This window comes from Polypterus senegalus, chromosome 5, assembly GCF_016835505.1.
Source record: "Polypterus senegalus isolate Bchr_013 chromosome 5, ASM1683550v1, whole genome shotgun sequence".
NCBI classification, from domain to species: Eukaryota; Metazoa; Chordata; class Cladistia; order Polypteriformes; family Polypteridae; genus Polypterus; species Polypterus senegalus.
The window spans coordinates 205,993,574-206,013,573 of record NC_053158.1 but is presented as its reverse complement, the minus strand read 5'-3'; positions in this window follow the sequence as shown (position 1 = coordinate 206,013,573).

The window sequence follows — 20,000 nt, the reverse complement described above, 5'->3', positions numbered from 1 at the left end:
TATTTAGAGACTTTCTCACTACTCAAAGCACTTCAGTGCTAATGTGTAGTATCCACCTGGATGATGCAATGGCAGCCATTTTTTTTGCACCAGTACAGTCAGCGCAGATTAGCTGTTAGGTGGTGATGAGGGGTGAGAGAGATAGCCAATTAGAGACAGGGAACGATTAGGGGGCCAGAATGACTAGTTCACTTTACAAAGGGTGACACGGGGTCTTTTTATGACCAAAGGGAGTCATCCGTAGGACAGTGCCATCTTTACAGCGCAGTGTTCCTGGCACTGCACTGGGTCATTGGGATCCTCATTCAGACCACAGGATTAGTGCCCCCTGTTGGCCTCACCAACATCTCGTACAGCAGCGACCTGAGATTTCTCAACATGGTGTTCCATCCAAGTTCTGGCCAGGCCTGATGATGTTTAGCTGCAGGTAGATGGTGGGCAAAAAGTACATTCGAAATGCAGCTGTTTAAGACTAAAGTGGGCAGTTCAAGGGTCAGCAAATTAACTAAATCTACACTGAAAAAAGGATAACATTGATGTTATTCTTTCAACGTAAATTTTCTCTTTCAAGCAAATTAAGATTAGTCATTTAGTGTTGTAGCTTGAAATATTTGGTTTCAGATCTCAATCAAAGTAAAAAAATCCTATTTCAGTTAACCTGATATTTCAGGTTGTTCGTGTGCTGTGTCTGCGGTGGGTTGGCACCCTGCCCAGGATTGGTTCCTGCCTTGTGCCCTGTGTTGGCTGGGATTGGCTCCAGCAGACCCCCGTGACCCTGTATTCGGATTCAGCGGGTTAGAAAATGGATGGATGGATGGATGTGCTGTGTGTTTGATGGGCCGTTTGGATTTTCTTCCGATCGAACTTTCCAGCGTGCTGGCCTTCCAACTGCCAAACAAGAATTACACTTTCCCGAGTGGAGTGGACGTGGCTATACCTGTCTGGTCATTTTCAGCAGCAGACTTTTATAACGGAGGATTTCTGGTAAGTAACCCTGTTTCTCAACTGTTCATTTTAAGTATAAGAACTTGTAATAAAACATACTTTCAAGAAAGCTTTAGAAACGTCTAATAATTTTTTGTTGTATATTTAAGATTTAGACTGCAAAATACACTAGATTTTTAAATAAATGTAAAAAGTACAGGGCGGCATGGTGGCACAGTGGGTAACGCTGCCGCCTCGCAGTTAGGAGACTCTGGGCATTAGCGATTCTAAATTGTGCTTGGTGTGTGCCCTACGGGGGGTGGTGCCCTGCCCAGGGTTTGTTTCCTGCCTTGCACCCTGTGTTGCCTGGGATTGGCTCCTGTGACCCTGTAGTTAGGATATTGTGGGTTGAATAATGGATAGATGGATGAAAAGTACAACATTGGAGTGTGTTATGTTCTTAATATTTCTAATAGCATAAAAACAGGTGGGTGGCACGGTGGCGCAGTGGTAGCGCTGCTGCCTCGCAGTTAGAAAGCCTGGGTTTGCTTCCCGGGTTCTCCCGGCATGGAGTTTGCATGTTCTCCCCGTGTCTGCGTGGGTTTCCTCCCACAATCCAAAGACATGCAGGTTAGGTGGATTGGCGATTCTAAATTGGGCTTGGTGTGCTTGTGTGTGTCCTGTGGTGGATTGGCACCCTACCCAGGATTGGTTCCTGCCTTGTGCCATTGTGTTGGCTGGGATTGGCTCCAGCAGACCCCCGTGACCCTGTATTCGGATTCAGCGGGTTAGAAAATGGATGGATGGATAAAAACAGGTTATGACCAATGAACCATTTTAAATTGTAACAACTTAAAAAATAGATTTACTTCAGTATTAAACAAGTTAATTACACCCAATCACTCTAAATGATTTGCATCAACTTAAAAATTGTGGGATCAATAAGCTTGAAAGAATTATTAAATTGGTTCAGATTGAAAATATTAAGTGTGAATCATTACCTCCATTATTTTAAATTGAATGGAGGTTATACTTTTGTCAGTGTAATTTTGCTTTAGTTGTAATTAAATGAGTTCTAATTAAGACACAGGATAAAGTAAAAACCTGCAGCCACTGTGGACCTCCAGGACCGTAATCGAGTACCCCTGCTCTAAATACTCAAGCAAGAGGAGATATGGACAACCTGCATGGACAAAAGGGTAACTCAAAGCAACACTCTTAAAAATGAGGGCACCAAAGAGGATCTTCAGAGTGATGCCAAAGGGGACTACGATTCACAAGAAGGTTCCAGAAAGACCCTTTGTTTAGATCTGTGACAGATTCCATAAATAGCCATGAATAGATAATGACAGATGTGTGAGATGCCACTGGGTTCCTCATTTCAAAAGGGCTCCTGTTGCATACGATAACAGGTTAAGTTCAGATTTCGTGGATCTGTTGTACAAAGTTAGGCAGCCTACAACAAATGAAAGATGTCTTTTTTCTACACCTATTAGGAACCTTTTAAAAGCCCAGTTCAAGCAGTTGATTACATTTTCCTTTGCTGGTTTACTGCTTTTCAGTTTCTGACTCTTTTCCGCTTTCTGCACTTGCTTGCCTGTGCTGTCTGGGACTGCATGACGTTACTTTTAAACTCCTTAAAATGAACCAGAAAACTCCTGGTGGGCCAAATAGCAGCAGTGAGAAGTATCACCGAGTAGAGGCGTAGGCTTACCTCACGCACTCGTTAAATTAGATTTACTCGCATTGCAGCGCCGTTCAGACACACGTTGTATAATGCAGGCTGATCACGACACAGAAATAATTCACTGCAGGTCAAGTTTTTGGAAGAGTCTTGCTTCCTGGAAAGGTTTTGCTGATTGTGACAGTTACCTACTGGGTACGCACAAATATAGTTTAGGTTTTACTGCATCACGTAGGACCTCTGAGAAATAGGCATTTATATGTTTATTGACAATAACGTATTTAGTCACGTTTATGTTTCACAGAAGCTATTAAATTCAACAGAATTAAAAGCATTTTGCTCCTGATTTTCTTTTGTATTCAATGTCTGCTGCATCACGTTGCAGTGTCCAACAGTAGTCAGAAAGCATTGACGGATTCCAGTTGCCCTGGTATCGTCTCTCCATCGTAGCAATGTCCTGGTGAAACCTTTCGCCGTGTTCGGCACTGACAGCACCGAGATTTGCATGGAAGAAGTCCAAGTGTGAGTGGAGGAAATGAATCTCGAGTGACTTGTGGCACTTCATTGTCTCGTATGCTTTGAGAAGTTTGTCTACCGACTGAATGGAGTTTGGGGCATTGGAATTGCTCAGAAAATTGTCAACAACGTCTTTGAAGGCTTTCCAGGTAATTTCTTCTGTCCCAACTAACAGATCTTCAAACCGCTTGTCACTCATAACCAGGGCCGGATTAAGACGAAATTGGGCCTGATGCTGCAGCTCAAAAAAGGCTTATTTTTTCTCAGTATTGGCGCATGTGCATTCGACACTCACCGTACATGCGTACTCAGACTGACCAAGGATACAACCAGCCAGCCTTTATTGAACATGAATAATAATAACGACGTAGTATCATAACAACTCGAGATTAACATCAGACTATGTGACATCAACATTCAATAGCAATTGTCTGAAAAGTGCACTTAATGCAGAAAACCTAACAATGAAATACACCAAATTTCACAATTCTCTTACAAAACAGAGTAAGAAAAAAGGAACATGCAAAGAATTGGGTCAAAGTGACTCAGTTCAGACTCTTGAGGGTAAAAATTTGTCCACGATTTAAATTTCATAATAGACCAGAATCCTGTCAAGGATTTTAAAAAATTCTAAACATCCATGCCAGGCCCGCAGGCCGGCTTTTAGTTTTACCTTTACAGATGATAACCATTTAAACAGCCATCGATTTTTACTGTACAACTAACTTTCAAGGTGAAAAATTTACTATGTGGCACTTACCGAACAATAATAAATTGGCAAGAATCCCCAAGATATTGGAAAAAACGCAGCTAAATTACTAAGTAAACTGTTTAAAGCAAAATTGATAGCATTAACTTGAAATCTTCGGTTAACAATAAACACAGCGACGTTATAGTTACGTTACAAGGAAAAGAACAATAGTAACTGTATAATAAGTAACGCTGTGTCTAGGCGTCCGAAAGTCAGACTTCAAATTTCATTCTAAGAATTATTTTGATGTTAATATAGCAAAGGAAAACTGTTCAGCTTTCAGAAAATTTTCGTCTGTTTTCATCTGGGCCTATTTCAGGAATGGGCCTAATGCTGCAGCATCAATAGCACCCTCTTTAACACTAGAATTACCAGAGCCTACGAAAAAACTCGTAAATCCGTCCCACCTTAAATCGCTTCTTAAATCCCTTCACACCTCTCCGCCAGCGTCCTTTGTCCTCTAAATGTGCTGATAAAGAGAAGGTAGGAGCAGCCGGCTATTCCATCCCCCCACCAATTTAGAACGTGCACCACGTCTCTCAGCTCATACCTTGATTGAGTATCTGGGAGTGAAGAAAAGTTTTAGAATGGAAATAATAGATCGTTGTTTGGAACACACGCATTTCATGTCTGTTCCGTTTCTACAGTAATCTGTGTAAACACATTGTTAAAACAGAAATGTTTTGTATATTCTAGTAGTAGATGACAAAATGTAGGCATAAACTATATCATGTATGAAGCCTGAAGTCCAAACATCAAAGAAACATTTTCACAAAAGGTACAAATCTAACACAACAATTGAGCTTTTATTCAAAAATATAGCTGCAGAAAAAAAAGCCGCCTTAACATGTGACATTGACACCCACTTATTATGCCCGCCTCAGTGGTGCAATACAGTCAGTTACTGACTAGGAATCAAAAGGTCGTGAGTTTGATCCTGCACCTCTCTGTTTTGAGAAGTAAACTGCTCTCAGTCTTACTATTTTAGAATAAAAGCACACATTTGATTTCAGTCTGTAACAACCGGTGTAATTTATGATCCTTGTAAAGGTTAGCTTTTTTTTTAAATCCACTTTTCATTCTCTCAGTCGCGTTCAGAATCAATCCATGCAACCCCATCTGACACGGCTGTTTTCACATAAAGACGCGCTATAGCTCCGCAGTGTACTTCTGACTGCATTGTCGTACCAATGTTGAAATGAAGTGTCTGCGTGCACTTTTCGTGGCATTACACGTGTATTTTTTGAGCATGCTCAAACACAGGAACATATGTTGGTGTAAAAGTATAACAAAACAAGTGCACTTTTATTCAAGACTACCTGTATAACTGAAGAAAAAAGAAAGCAAGTTACAGTAGGTTGCATGGTGCAATGCTAAGAAGTGCTGATTTCCATTCCATGCTATATAAAATCATCACATTCAAATAATAACAGTTCCCACACACCCAAGGACCGTCCTTCCTACATTTACGACACGTGTACTTGTTGCAGTGCACACACCTCTCTGTGCTATGGTTCCTATTACACTGAATGAGCACCTGACACTGTACTTTCTTCCCTGGGGGAAGCTGAGGTCTTAGAACTGAAGCTTGTTGATGCTGCATCATCTTTTCTTTTTCCATCGCCTTTTCCTGTAAGAAGCGACGACGGAGTTCCTCTGCAATGTGAGCCATGAACACTCTTCTTTTCTCAGTGGACCCCGTGCATGCCTTGCATGGTACGTGTGCGTTCATCGCTGCTAGGTCAAGGATGTTGTAGAACACAGCAACCGGCCACCTGCGCGTTCCTGTTCGCACTGAATAAGCACGCGCCTTCTGGTCCATGATGTCAACGCCACACTGGGGACAAAGGAAGGACAAATATATGTGACATTTTGAAGAAATCATTTTGTCACCAGAATAGCACCGGAAAACATTGTCACACTAATATTTTTTTCATTAGCATACCTTCATGTGGTTGTAGTCTTTGACCGTTTTTTTTTTTTTTTTCGATCTTGCCCAATCTCCACATCATGGTGCATTGTGCTCAAAATGCAGACAGACTTCTTCTTTTTGGGCACATACACTGCCAGCATGGCACTGGGAGATCTAAACACCAGCGTGGAGAATTGTTTGTGTACTGAACTGACTTTAGCTGCAGGTGGAAGTTCCCGTCGCACTTTATTCATAGTGCCAAGCAGAGTTGTGTTGCAGTGCAGCAGTCTATTAGCCAGCGAAAGTGACGTGAAGAAGTTGTCTGTTGTTACGGTTCTCAAACAAGGCGTGAGCTGGGAGAAGTTCATGCACGTTCTAAACTGGTGGGGGGATGGAATAGCCGGCTGCTTCTACCTTCTCTTTATCAGCACATTTAGAGGACAAAGGATGCTGGCAGAGAGGTGTGAAGGGATTTAAGAAGCGATTTAAGGTGGGACGGATTTACGAGTAGGCTCTGGTAATTCTAGTGTTAATCCGGCCCTGCTCATAACATGTCTGATCTGGGGACCAACAAAAATGCCCTCTTTGATCTTGGCGTCAGTTATTCTTGGGAACAACTGTCTTGAATAACGAAAACCTTTGCCTTCCTTATTCAGTGCTTTCACGAAATTCTTCATGAGTCCCAGTTTTATGTGAAGAGGAGGCAAAAATATCTTTGCCGGGTCGACAAGCGATTCATGTGCCACATTTTTCTGTCCTGGAACTAACTTTTTACGGAGTGGCCAGTTCTGTCGACTCTTTGGCATGGCTGTCCCATTCACAGATGACACAGCAGTACTTTGTGTAGCCGAGCTGCAGTCCTAGTAACAGAGCAACGACTTGAAGATCTCCACAGATATTCCAGTTGTACCTGCTATACTGGACGGGCTTCAGCCACAGTTCCATATTCTCATACGTTTCTTTCATGTGTGCTGCATAGCCAACAGGTACTGAAGGATAAAATGTTGCCATTGTGTAGCAGAACAGCTTTCAGGCTTAACATTGATGAATCAATGAAGAGATGCCACTCTTCCGGGTTGTGATCACAACCCAAGGCCGAGAACAATCCTTCAATGTCACAACAGAAACAGAGACGGTTGACTTGTGCAAAAAATGTGGTTGATGTCAGCCTCGAAACACAGAAATGTTCGTACCTGGTGACCGCAAACACCATTCCTGCAGTCTCGCACCCAGCAGCTCAGCTTTTGCTTTTGACAGACCCAAATCTCTGAACAAGTCGTTCAATTCGGACTGTGTTCTCAGATGTGGATCACCTGATAAGCACAGCACAAAATCCGGGTCAATGTCACTGTCAGTACCTTGCATTGCAGTTTCTTCTTCTGGTTCATCTAAGGTCCAATCTTCTGATGGTTTCAGAATTGGGAAGACTAATCGTCATGTGGCACGGGTCTCATTGCTGAAGGCAGAAGATTAGGATATTCAATTGACTTCTTGTTTTTGGCAGAGAAGCCAGACACATTAGTCAAACAGAAGTAACAGTCCGTCTCATGATCTTTCTGTTCTCGCCATATCATCAGAAACAGCACACGGCGTCATCCTTCGAGTGCCTCTGAGCCAGGCTCTCAGACTGAGCACATGTCACACAGCCAATGTGAGGCGCCCATTCCTTGTCTCGATCACCAACCGAAATACCAATGATAAGCTTTCTTCACAAAAGCATTCATCCACCGTCTCTGAGGTGCAAGTGCATATTCGCCCCAGATATAGCAGAATGTATCGCGGCTGTTACAACATTGACGAGACACCAAAACATAGCATCAAGTTTACTTACTGTTGAAACTGAACATCTAATTTACAAATCCAGACATCATTATTATGAACATGGAGAGAAAGCTAATAAGCTTTTAGCGCAACAAATTCACAAGCAATCTCGGTAATCACTAACACGAACGGAGATAAAATCATCGAACACAAAAATATAATGCACACATTCAGAGACTACTATAAATCCCTATATACTACTGAGTTTAAAGAAGACAACACACAATCTAATGCATTTCTGGATACATTACAGATACCACAAATAGACGCTTCTAGTGTGGAGGAACTTGATAAACCTCTGGCATTATCAGAATTACTAGATGCTATAAAGTCACTCCAAGGAGGGAAAGCAGCAGGCCCTGACGCTACCCTGCAGAGTTTTACAAGAAATTCTCCGCTCAGCTAGCTCCCCTCCTATTAGCAACATTTACAGAAGCCAGAGATAACCAATCTCTTCCACAAACCTTTCGCCAAGCACTAATTACTGTCTTTCCAAAACAAAATAAGGACTTATTACAATGTGCATCATACAGACCAATTTCACTTCTGAATAACGACGTTAAAATACTCTCTAAAATCATAGCTAGAAGGATGGAGAAAGTGCTCCCCTCGGTAATATCACAAGACCAAACTGGATTTATTAGGGGCCGACACTTATCTTCAAATCTTCGACGCCTGTTTAATGTAATATACTCACCAACTAAATCAAACACCCCAGAAATATTATTATCATTGGATGCAGAAAAGCATTCGACATGATTGAATGGAAATACCTTTTACTATATTGAGAAGTTTGGGTTTGGCCCAACATTTGTGCATGGATTAAATTACTGTATACTAACCCAGAAGCTTCAGTTTGCATCAACAACATTTGCTCAGACTACTTTAAACTAGAACGTGGCACTAGACAAGGATGCCCTTGTCACCTGCTGTTTGCATTGCCATTGAACCACTGGCAATACATTGTCGAAATACTGATCAGATAAAGGGGATTAGCAGAGAAGGACTGGAACAGAAAATCTCATTATATGCAGATGACATGGTACTGTATATATCGGACCCAGAAAATTCTGTGCCTGCAGTCTTAGCAGCACTCACAGAATTTCAAAAGATCTCTGGTCTCAGAATTAATCTGAATAAAAGTGTACTCTTTCCAGTGAATTCTCAAGCATATAATATTAGATTAGACACCCTACCTTTTATCATTGCAGAACAGTTTAAATACCTCGGGGTAAACATCACAAGTAAACATAAAGCTCTTTATCAACAAAATTTCGCGTCTGCATGGAAAAAATTAAACAAGACTTGCATAGATGGTCAACCCTTCATCTCACACTAGCTGGAAGAATTAACACTGTTAAGATGAATATTCTTCCTAAGCTCCTTTTTATTTCAAAACATCCAATATACATTAATAAATCATTCTTTAAGCAATTAGATTCAACAATAACCTCATTTATTTGGAATTCAAAACATCCACGCATCAAAAGAGCGACCCTACAAAGACAAAAGGCAGAAGGCGGCATGGCTCTACCTAACTTCCAGTTTTATTACTGGGCAGCAAATATACAGGCGATAAGAACCTGGACACAAATAGAAGAACATACACAGGCTTGGACCGCAATAGAAGTAAAATCCTGCAGTACTTCTTTGTATTCCTTGCTCTGTGCTCCAATAAACACACGTTATCGGCAATACACTAATAACCCAATTGTGCTCCACTCACTTAGAATCTGGAACCAATGTAGAAAGCATTTTAAGACGGAGAAGCTTCTATCTGTGGCACCCTGCAAGAGAACCACCTCTTTCAACCTTCACAAACATATGCAGTTTTAATATCTGGAAAAATTTGGAATTAACTTGCTTAGAGATCTTTATATAGACAACGTCTTTGCATCCTATGAACAATTACATTCCAAATTTAACATTCCAGCTACACATTTCTTTCACTATCTTCAAATCAGGAACTTTGTTAAACAGAACCTTCCAGATTTTCCTCATCTTGCACCCTCATCCACGCTGGAAAAATATTGCTCAATTTCAAGGATTAGACTCCATCTCTACAATATATAAAATCATTTTACAATCCCTTCCTTTCAAAGATCCAAGAGGACACTGGGAAAATGACCTCTCAATTAATATATCAGAAAAGGAGTGGAAAGTAGCAATGCAGAGAATTCACTCGAGCTCCATATGCGCAAAGCATACAATTATACAACTCAAAATTATATATCGAGCACATCTGTCTCGACTAAAACTCTCCAAAATGTTTCCAGGGCATGATCCAACCTGCGAACGTTGCAACCAAGTCCCAGCCTCACTGGGTCACATGTTCTGGGCCTGCACCAAATTAACATTATTCTGGACAAAAATTTTTAATTACCTCTCAGACAGCCTTGGACTCACAATCCCTCCTAACCCATTAACAGCTGTGTTTGGGGTTCTTCCAGAGGGCTTAAAGTGGAGAAGACAAACAAATTGTGATTGCCTTCACTACACTGTTGGCACGCAGACTTATTCTGATAAACTGGAAGAACCCAAACTCTCCTCTTTTAAGTCAGTGGGAAACTGATGTGTTATATTATTTGAAATTGGAAAAATCAAATACTCAGTTAGAGGATCTGTACAGACTTTTTCAAAACATGGCAGGATCTAATCAGTAATATTTTAAAATAAGTTTATAAAGCACAGAGAATTTATTAATTTAGGTATGTTTACAAGCCTTAAATTTTACACGTTTGGCTTGCTCTCTCTCTCAGGGGTGGGGATCGATCTGTTCTTAACATAATTCTTTTTTTTGTAAAAACTTGATTGCTATGTATGGATTGTAATAAAATTAATAAATAAAAAAAAAAGTTTACTTACTGTTATATTGCTACAGATACTATACTTTACTATACTGATACTCACACACTGACTATTTATATTAACCAAATGAGCAGGATTGCTGTATACAAGCCACCTTTATAGCATGTGACACAGTGTCAAGCTCGTTCAGATCTACCCAGGATGTCAACTTCCACAGATCAGCTTCCAACGTGGCCTCATTCCATGGCTGGACATGCCCAGGCTGCACAAACCATTGTTGAGAAGTCACTTACGGGACTTGGATACAAATAGAAGAAACAATCTGAAACAGTACGTGATGGGTAAATTTAGATGTGAAATTTGTGATCAGCACCCAAAAATCTATAAGAAACACCAGTGGAGGCTGGCCCAGACACAGACAGGCGGTCATGTTGACGTCACCCACAACACACTTATTATACATTATTTACAAAGTGCCACACAAACCCCAAAGTCCTGGCCACAACTCAAATGCCTTGCTTCTTCAGGCTGCCTCTTCCTGTTCTCCAGAGCTCCGTCCTACTCCACTCCCGACTCTTGCCCTTGTCTAAAGGGAGGCGGCCCCTTTTATAATGTGCTCCAGGTGTGTTCCGGTAACAGTGTGGCGGAAGTGCGGGCTGCATACCTGGAAGCACTCCGGGTGTCCCTGGTCTTCTTCCCCCCAGCACTTCCGGGTGTGGCGGAAGTGCTGAGGTCCAGGGCTCCAAAGGCATGGGGGCGCCCCCTGGCAGTGATTAGGGGCACCTACAGGGTGGAGCTTCAAAGATCTGAACCCGTGGCCCCCAAAGGTACCAGGGCAGTTGCCCCCAAATGGTCTGGGGAAGGCGCAAGCCCACCTCCGGTCCTCCTGGGCGTCCCAGCCGGGTCGCCACCCCAGCCATCTCTGACACACCCAACAGGGTTCAAGAAGCAAAAACTGTTGTGCAGTGTAATCGAAGACAAGACAACTCGCAAACGTTTGTGCAGGACAATCAAACTCTTTGTTATCAGTTGCGGGTCTCAGTTCTTGCCAGTCCTATTACATTATTTAAGAACTCTGTGGTAAGTTTTCAGTGCTTGAAAACACCGATTTTAATATGAGTATAAGTGTTAGGTGACGCATAAAAAGAAACGTTACATTCTATAGTTACATTTTTGGAGTGAATTATGCAATAAACATTGTACCTTTATGGGCTGATTTATCCCATCTCAGTCTTCAGCAGGTTGAATAGAAAAGCACATTTCTTGAAACAGACAAAATACACGATTAACTTGTAGGTTTACATGTCTAAAGTGGAGCTTTGGAAGTTCACGTGTTTGTCTCATGTCCTCGCAGGTTTTCTCCAGGCACTTTTTTCTTTTCTTCCACGCAGATGTCAAAGATTTGAAGATGATTGTAATTTGAAGCAGTAAGCGGGCTTAGTGTGAGTGTGAGTGCTCGCCTGATCATGTCTGGGTGTTTTAAATTCGTCCAGCCACCACACGGCCAGCAATAACGGAAAATAAACTGAAGGCTATCATGAGATCAGAAAACTATTAAAACAACAGCCATTAGTAATAATATCAGTGTTAGCATTAGTATTAGTATTAAAAAACCTTCTCATCCACTGACTCAGAAGCCCTTGAAAATGTGCACGTCACGGCAATCGGAGCTTTAAGTGTCTGATGTGCACACACATGGGTATCATTGATTATAATAATAAAAAGAATAAAAATAATAATCATTATCATCATCATCATCATCATCATCATCAAACATGCAAGATAAATGAACACCTATAAATCATTTAATGAGGCTTCAAAAATTATCTATTCAACAACAAAAAGTGAACCAGATGTGTTAGAATATCTGCTACTGTTCATTGTAACCGAGGGATTAATCGGGGAATAAAGCTCTCATTTAGCTGATAAACAGATGAATAAGGTCACTATAAAAATGATAGATGGATAAGAAAGACACTATATAGGTAAGTACAGCATGGTGGCACAGTCATAGCTCTAGAGTTGAGACCAGAGTTCACATTCCGGGTGCTTACTGCATGTTCTCCCTTTGTGTGGGTGGGTTTCCAGTCCAAAGCCATGTAGGTTAAGTAGTCTGGTGATTATAAAGTGTGAAAGGCACTATATAATAGATAGAGAGAGAGAGAGAGAGAGAGAGAGATGAAAAGCACTATATAAATGATAGATAGATAGATAGATAGATAGATAGATAGATAGATAGATAGATAGATAGATAGATAGATAGATAGATGTGAAAGGCGCTATATGGTAGATAGATAGATAGATAGATAGATAGATAGATAGATAGATAGATAGATAGATAGATAGATAGATAGATAGATAGATAGATAGATAGATAGATAAAAGGCACTATAGATAGATAGATAGATAGATAGATAGATAGATAGATAGATAGATAGATAGATAGATAGATAGATAGATAGATAGATAGATAGATGCTCTATATTTATAGACAGGCAGTCAGATATGACTTTGGTCTTCAAAACTCTGAGGCTGTGGGTTCAGATCCCGCTATTGACACTTTGTGACCCTGACTTAGTCACTTCATCTGCCTGGGCTCCATTTGGAGAAATCAATGAAATGTAACCAGTTGTATCCCTAAAACATTGAAAGTCGCTTTGGTTGAATTAAATGAACAGCACTTTAATGACACTTTACTGGGCTGTGTGGTTTCTTGTTGATCAATTGCTATAAATAGAAATACAGTATTTCATTCTGGGAAGGGTTCTTTACATATGAATTTGGTTGTTTGGGTTTTGAAAAGGTTCCAAATGCAGTATTTAGATAACACAGACATCTTAGGTAAGTATAGGTAATGTAGAAAACCTGAACTTAGCTGTTTTTATTTCCTGCAGTGAAGGTCCTTTTAAAATCAAGGGCCCATTGGCATATCTCAAATCCATTATAATGTCTCAGTGGTTATTTATAGAGCCTGCTACAGATCTTAATAAAATATTCCTTCTAGAACCTTGAACTGGATGGATCTCTTGGGAAGCAATAATGGTTCCACTGTGGCGTTGCTCTGAAGATAAACTCTCACACCTTAATTTTTAAGAGCGTGAATCAGTTTGGAAAAAATAAAAGTTGCCTTATAGTTTAGTAAAAGCTGATGGTGGCAGATTCACAGATCACAATTAAAGCTAAGAAGTGGAGTTTGTCATTTCATCATTAAATGTCTCCAAGTTAAAAATACGAGAGCCAGCAGCTTTGTTTCATTGCTCATCATCTTCATTCAATGGGCCCTCAACGCCACCACGCGAGTCCAGCTGCGATGTCGCGATCGCTTTGGAAGGTCAACTTAAAATGCCGCCATTTGCTTCCTGCGCTCTGAACCTTTTTCTGTACTGTAGGTGAAGAAAACGAGCAGCTGAAAAAGTGGATGAACATCATTAACGAATCGTCGCATTCAATTTTTGCGTGATTAAAAGTATTCAGTGGCTTTCTAACTTAAAACAACACTCAATGAGCTGCAGAGCTGTCGTATTCCTATGAATTCTCCTGAAGATGCTATTAGCCATCCTGAAGTGTTTGTTTGCCCTTTCAGATCAACGAATATGGGAGCTGAAGAAAAGGCAGAATGTTTTGGGGGTTAACTAGGCAGGAGAGAAATTAAAACAAGTTATGCTAGCCGCAGACTTCTTAAACGTCTTCTAAACGTCAACCTCACACTTATGTACAATAATTCTACTCGGGCCAATGTCTGACTTGTTTTGACATCGACGGTAAGAAAAGATGGCTGTGAAGCAGTCGGCTGACAGCCAGAAGTTTTCATAACTTGGAATATGACACGAGAGCTTTGGAGCGCAGAGATGTTGGCTCTTCAGCATCTCGGAATGTCTGCGGATACACAACTGAATGACAGGAGCGAGTCGCCCTCGGCAAACACGTGAAGACGTCCGATAGCAATTTATATAAATGAACTGCCTGTACTCACGAGCAAGAACGGCGAAAAGCTGGTAACGAGGACCCGTGCGTGTTGGGTCACTTCGAGCGCTACTATGTCATTCGTGTCGAAGGGAGCGAGCGTTTTAAACGCCGTCATGCTAAACAATTGTGCAGTAGCAAGTCGGAACTCTGAACTAATAAAGAATATTCAAGATGGACGGAGACGCGACATTTTGAATTTCTTATTGGGCATTACTCATGTCATGTCATTTTTTTTAACCCTTTTAACCTAGACCAGGGTCGCTAGTGGCTGGAGCCCATCCCAAGTAGCATAGGGCGCGGGCAAGGAACAAATCCGGTACAGACTGCAGTTCATCGATGGGTGAACACACACACGAGAGCGCTCACACACCAGGACCAATTTAGTGTCGCTGATTCATCTAACTTGCATGCTGTTGGACATTGGGACGAAGCCGGAGAAGCCGGAGAAAACCCACGCAGACCCGTGGAGAACATGCAGACTCCGCGCAGGGAAGAACACGGAGGCGAGGGCTACCACTGCGCCACCTTGCCGCCAGGCATCGGTAATGAAATCTGTTTAAGTTATAGACGCTGTCAGACACTTCAAAGGAAATCAAAAGGTGTTGCGCTATCAGACAACCAGATGATATATCGTAACACCTAAAAACTGATATAAGTGAAAACTGAATGGTTTGAATATCGGACGGTATTCAGAGATCATTTTGTAACAATAGATTTTGGAAATGTCTCAAGTAATGTTGATAATTACGTGCGTTCACAGCTCGTGTAACATCAAAATAAAAAGCACATATGCGAGCGGCATTAGTCTGTCATATACTCGCATAACCTCGGCTCCAGGTGAAAATGGCAAGATGTCCAATTGCGTGATAACGTCCCCAAAATCCGACAAAACAATGCAACGATCGGCTATACGTGACACTTCTGCAGGAATTCAGCCGCCATCTGCGCTGTTCTACGACCACAAGCCTCATGAAGATCGCATTTCTCGGATCTTTAATGCGAGACAACCTAGCGATTTCTTCCGATACGTTTACTTTTCGATTATTATTATTATTATTATTATTATTATTATTATTATTATTATTATTATTATAACCTTTAATGAGATTTATCCATTCGGTGTTCTTTGCACCCACTTCTTCCCAATGAGTCAGTCACAACTGTAGCGCATTCGATTTATTGGCTATCCCGCTTAATCCACATCCTGGTGGCAAGGACGTGAAGTTGTTTTTGAAATAATCGTCGAACACCGGACACCCTTAATAAACTGGGTCTTTAATGGCAGTTCATCGGGTCGTGTGGTTCTTGTAGAATCATTGATTGACAAAAAAAAAAAAAAAAATTTAGAAAGGGGTCTTTGTACACTGAAAAAAAGTTTGGTAATGATTCACACTTAATATTTTCAATCTGAACCAATATAATTCTTTTTAGCATATTGATCCCACAATTTTTAAGTTGAGGCAAACATTTAGAGTGATTGGGTGCAATTCACTTATTTTATAATGAAGTTAATCTATTTTTTAAGTTGTTCTTCTTTATTGGCAGCTGGAAAGCCATCACGCTGGAAAGTTCGACCGGAAGATTATACAAACGACCCCTCAAACACAGCACACGAACAACCTAAAATATTAGGTTAACTGAAATAGGATTTTTACGTTTTTTCCCTCCACCATAACTTACTTTGGTACAAACATTTTTTTTTTTTGCTTTGATTGAGATCTGAAACCAAATATTTCAAGCAAATGACTAATCTTAAGTTACTTAAAAGAGAAAATTTACGTTGAATGAACAACATCAATGTTAGACTTTTTTCAGTGCATGTGAAGTTGTTTTTTAAGGCTTTGAAATGGATATGTGGACAAACATCTCTGCCTGCGAGCCCCCCGTGTGGTTTGCTTGTAAATTAGGTGAATTATTACCTCAAAATGATCTCAAAAACTACTCGTGCAAACAATGTGCTAATGTAGGTCTGGTCCCGTGTCTCAATGAGATGACGGCAAACACCCAGTTGAATCCAACAATGTCTGCGGCATTTATCGTTGGATGTAAACGTCAAACCGTTAGGATATGAAGAGAAGTGTTGGACCAAATAGGGCCAGAGAGAGAGAGAGAGAGATAGAGAGAGAGAGACTATCGGCGCTGAAACAGGACAAATGCGAAGTCGTCGTTTGTATTGGGCTTTGCGTTCAGTGCCGTATCTCTGGAAATGCTGGTTCTAAACGGTTCTCCGTTTTCAGGGTTATAGTCATCCAAGAGCGAAAAAATAAAATAAAATACAACTTACTGCCACGGGTAAAATCAGCTTTTCTTGATGTTGTGAACATCAAACTTCTAAAGCAGCAGCTCTCCGGTATCCATAACAGAAGTCCTTATATGTTTGGGGTTTGTTGTTTGTTATTTTATAAATTATTACAAATCAAGATTTCCCATTGGGATCTATCTATCTATCTATCTATCTATCTATCTATCTATCTATCTATCTATCTATCTATCTATCTATCCATCTATCTTTATATAGTGCCTTTCATATCTATCTATCTATCTATCTATCTATCTATCTTTAAAAATGTACAGTATGCTAATCACATTGTTCTTGGACTGGACCACTTTGGCTGTTAATTTTCAGTACTAATACAGTTGACCGTCTATCTGAAATAACGGTTCTGAAACGGCACTTTACGGTTGTCTGGTTTTTCATTGGAAAATCGCTCGACAAATAAGTATTTCATTCCAGAAGCCTTCTTTGCACGAGAAATGGGATTTTGGGCTTTGAAAAAAATTCCCGATCTGGACAAAACTTTTATGACAAACAATACCTGGCAGAATGCAACAAGAGAAGAAAAGCTAACCGCTTAGTTTGTTGTTGTACACTGCAGGAGTTCTTTTAAAATCGGGCACTCATTGGTATTTTACAAATCCATTATTATACTCGTGGTTATTTTTACAGTCTGTCTGGGTTCTAAATCGATAGAGAGTTATTTTTGGAACCTTCGGGTGATTGGTTCTTTTGGTAACCAAGAAAATGTTTGTTACGTTTATAGTTTCCTACGTCTATTTTGAAGTGTAAAATAAGAATCTGAAGTTTTTTTTTTGACAGTATCACCACACTTCCATTTACGTAAAGTAAGTAAAAGAGTCAAAGGGAGAACATGCAACATTACACGAGGAGGAGGTCTGGTTTAGGAGGCAGGAGCGCTGATCAATATTTAATATAATATATTTAGAGGGGGAGTCAACGAGGGTGCATGAGTGGGACAGGGTGTGTGTGTGGTGGGGGGCAAGGGGTTATTTTGTGTGCATGTGTGCATGTGTGTGTGTGTGTGTCTGAGTTAATAATCGCCATAACGGCATACACATACGTGACAAAAAAAAAACAAAAAAAAAAAACCGAATTTAACTGTATTCGCGTACATCCTAATATAAATTACTAACATACACATTACGAAACTTTAGGTTTAGGAATTTAATGGTAATTGCATGAAGACATCACGTCGTCAACACACTAATGCCCTACGGACTATCCTGTTAGAAAATGACGAAGAAAACGTCAAGAACATCGAGAAGGAGCTCCCTGTACTCCAGCTTTTGATTCCGCTCATATTTTTAATTTGCATCAAGCCAACCGGGAACTCCACCTGCTCAAAGCTGCAAAGGCAAAAGATAAAGGGGACAAAGTGGTTTACAGAACGGTGCCATAAGGGTTTCCTCAAAAACCATCCACATGAAGTTTCCAGAAAGGTTTTTTATTCATTTTGGTCAGTATCAGGATCGATAAATAAGCATGAACAGATGGTAACAGGTTTATAAAATACACTGGGTTTCCGACTTTAAAATTACGTTTTTTCTCTGTATTAACACAGTCTGAGTTCAGTTTACTTATATATAATTTTCGTGCTAAACTGTTTAATCATGTTTAATATGCTTAATTAATGGTGAAAGAACATAATATTTGTATATAAAATAAATGGCATTTTTTCCACGTTCTGCTATTAATTAATAATTAATTAATCAACCAGCATGACTCGCGGCAATAAAACACGATTTTTGTAACTTTTTTTCTTCTTCTTTTAATGCACCTCACCGAGTTATTTAGTGTCTATTATACTTGAACTTTTTTTTTCTTATACATAAAAATTCTTACAGCTCATGTTCAAAGTTAATAAAAAGGAAGAAAAAAACAGGTTTGCTAATAATTCTTAGGCAACAAATTTGCCAGCGCAGCCTAATTTCTTAAAATTCTCGAACTTTCTGTGCAAAGGTGTGGGGATCCATTTGACCCCAGCGCAACCAAAGGGGCGGACCTTTATTCAAATATTACATAGTCACGTGCATAAAGATTTTTATTCTAAGTTAAATCAACTTACTTCCACTGTGCATAGTGAAAATTGACAAATGACTTTTTAAAAAGTGTCAGTTTTAAATAAGATTAACATAAAATATGCAAGTAAAGAGAAAAATCCCCGAGGCTGATTACGGTTCTATTTGAAGAAAAAAAAACTTAATGGTTTGTTCCAATATAATTAATTACGGTGATGTGGCATCTAACAGAATTATGTCAACAAAAACCTACTTTATGCCAACACACGTTGTTTTTTAAGTTACGTTTGATAAACAGTAAACACGGCCGTTTCTTCTTCCTTTTTTCCCGGTGTTGATGTTTGATTTTAGTTTCATTCACGTATTACCAAAGTCTAAATGACTGATTTCATTTGTAAAGAACCCATCACAGAAAGAAAATTTTCATTGTCAAGGAATGTTTCAAGGAAAACAAATTCCAATAAAGTACCAGTACAGAACCCGCTATTTGTAAAACTTGGAGCAAAAATGAAAAGGGCGCACATCATGCAGAATAAGTACAAGAGGAAGACGGAACGGTGAAACGATGGAGCCGAGGACCAAACCGAGGAGTCGTTTAAAACAGTTTGAGATGATAAAAGGAATAATGAGGGGTTCCGAAACCAGACACTCATCCCTAGGAGCTCAGATGGAATTTCTGTGCGTGGTGCGTCGGGAGTGCAATCACACGGCGGGGGATTCTCTACGAGTCCAAACCTTTGCTCTGCTCTTTAATATAATATAATATAATATAATATAATATAATATAATATAATATAATATTGCGCCCTGTCTTGTGCCCTGTGTTGGCTAGGATTGGCTATAGCAGACCCCGTGACCCTGTTCGGATATAGCGGGTTGGATAATGGATGGATGGATACTAATAATATGCGCTCTGCTTGTTCCTGCCCTCCACCGATTGCTTGCTGAGAGGCCCCGGCTCCCCGCAACTCTACCCATGATGAAGCGGATAGAAAAAAAATGAATGGATGGAAAATATTTCAGAATGATCTAATAAATAATCGTAATGATGCCTAACTAAAAATCACTCATACACCGGGTAATACGAGATCGCGAATCACGCAAACATATCTTTTTCGCAGCGCTCTCTTGCAGGTGATCCAGTCTACAAGTCTTTAGTATGAGGAAAGACTTGGAAAAGGAACCTTTACACACACATACACACACACACACACACACACATATATATATATATATATATATATATATATATATATATATATATATATATATATATATATATATATATATATATATATATA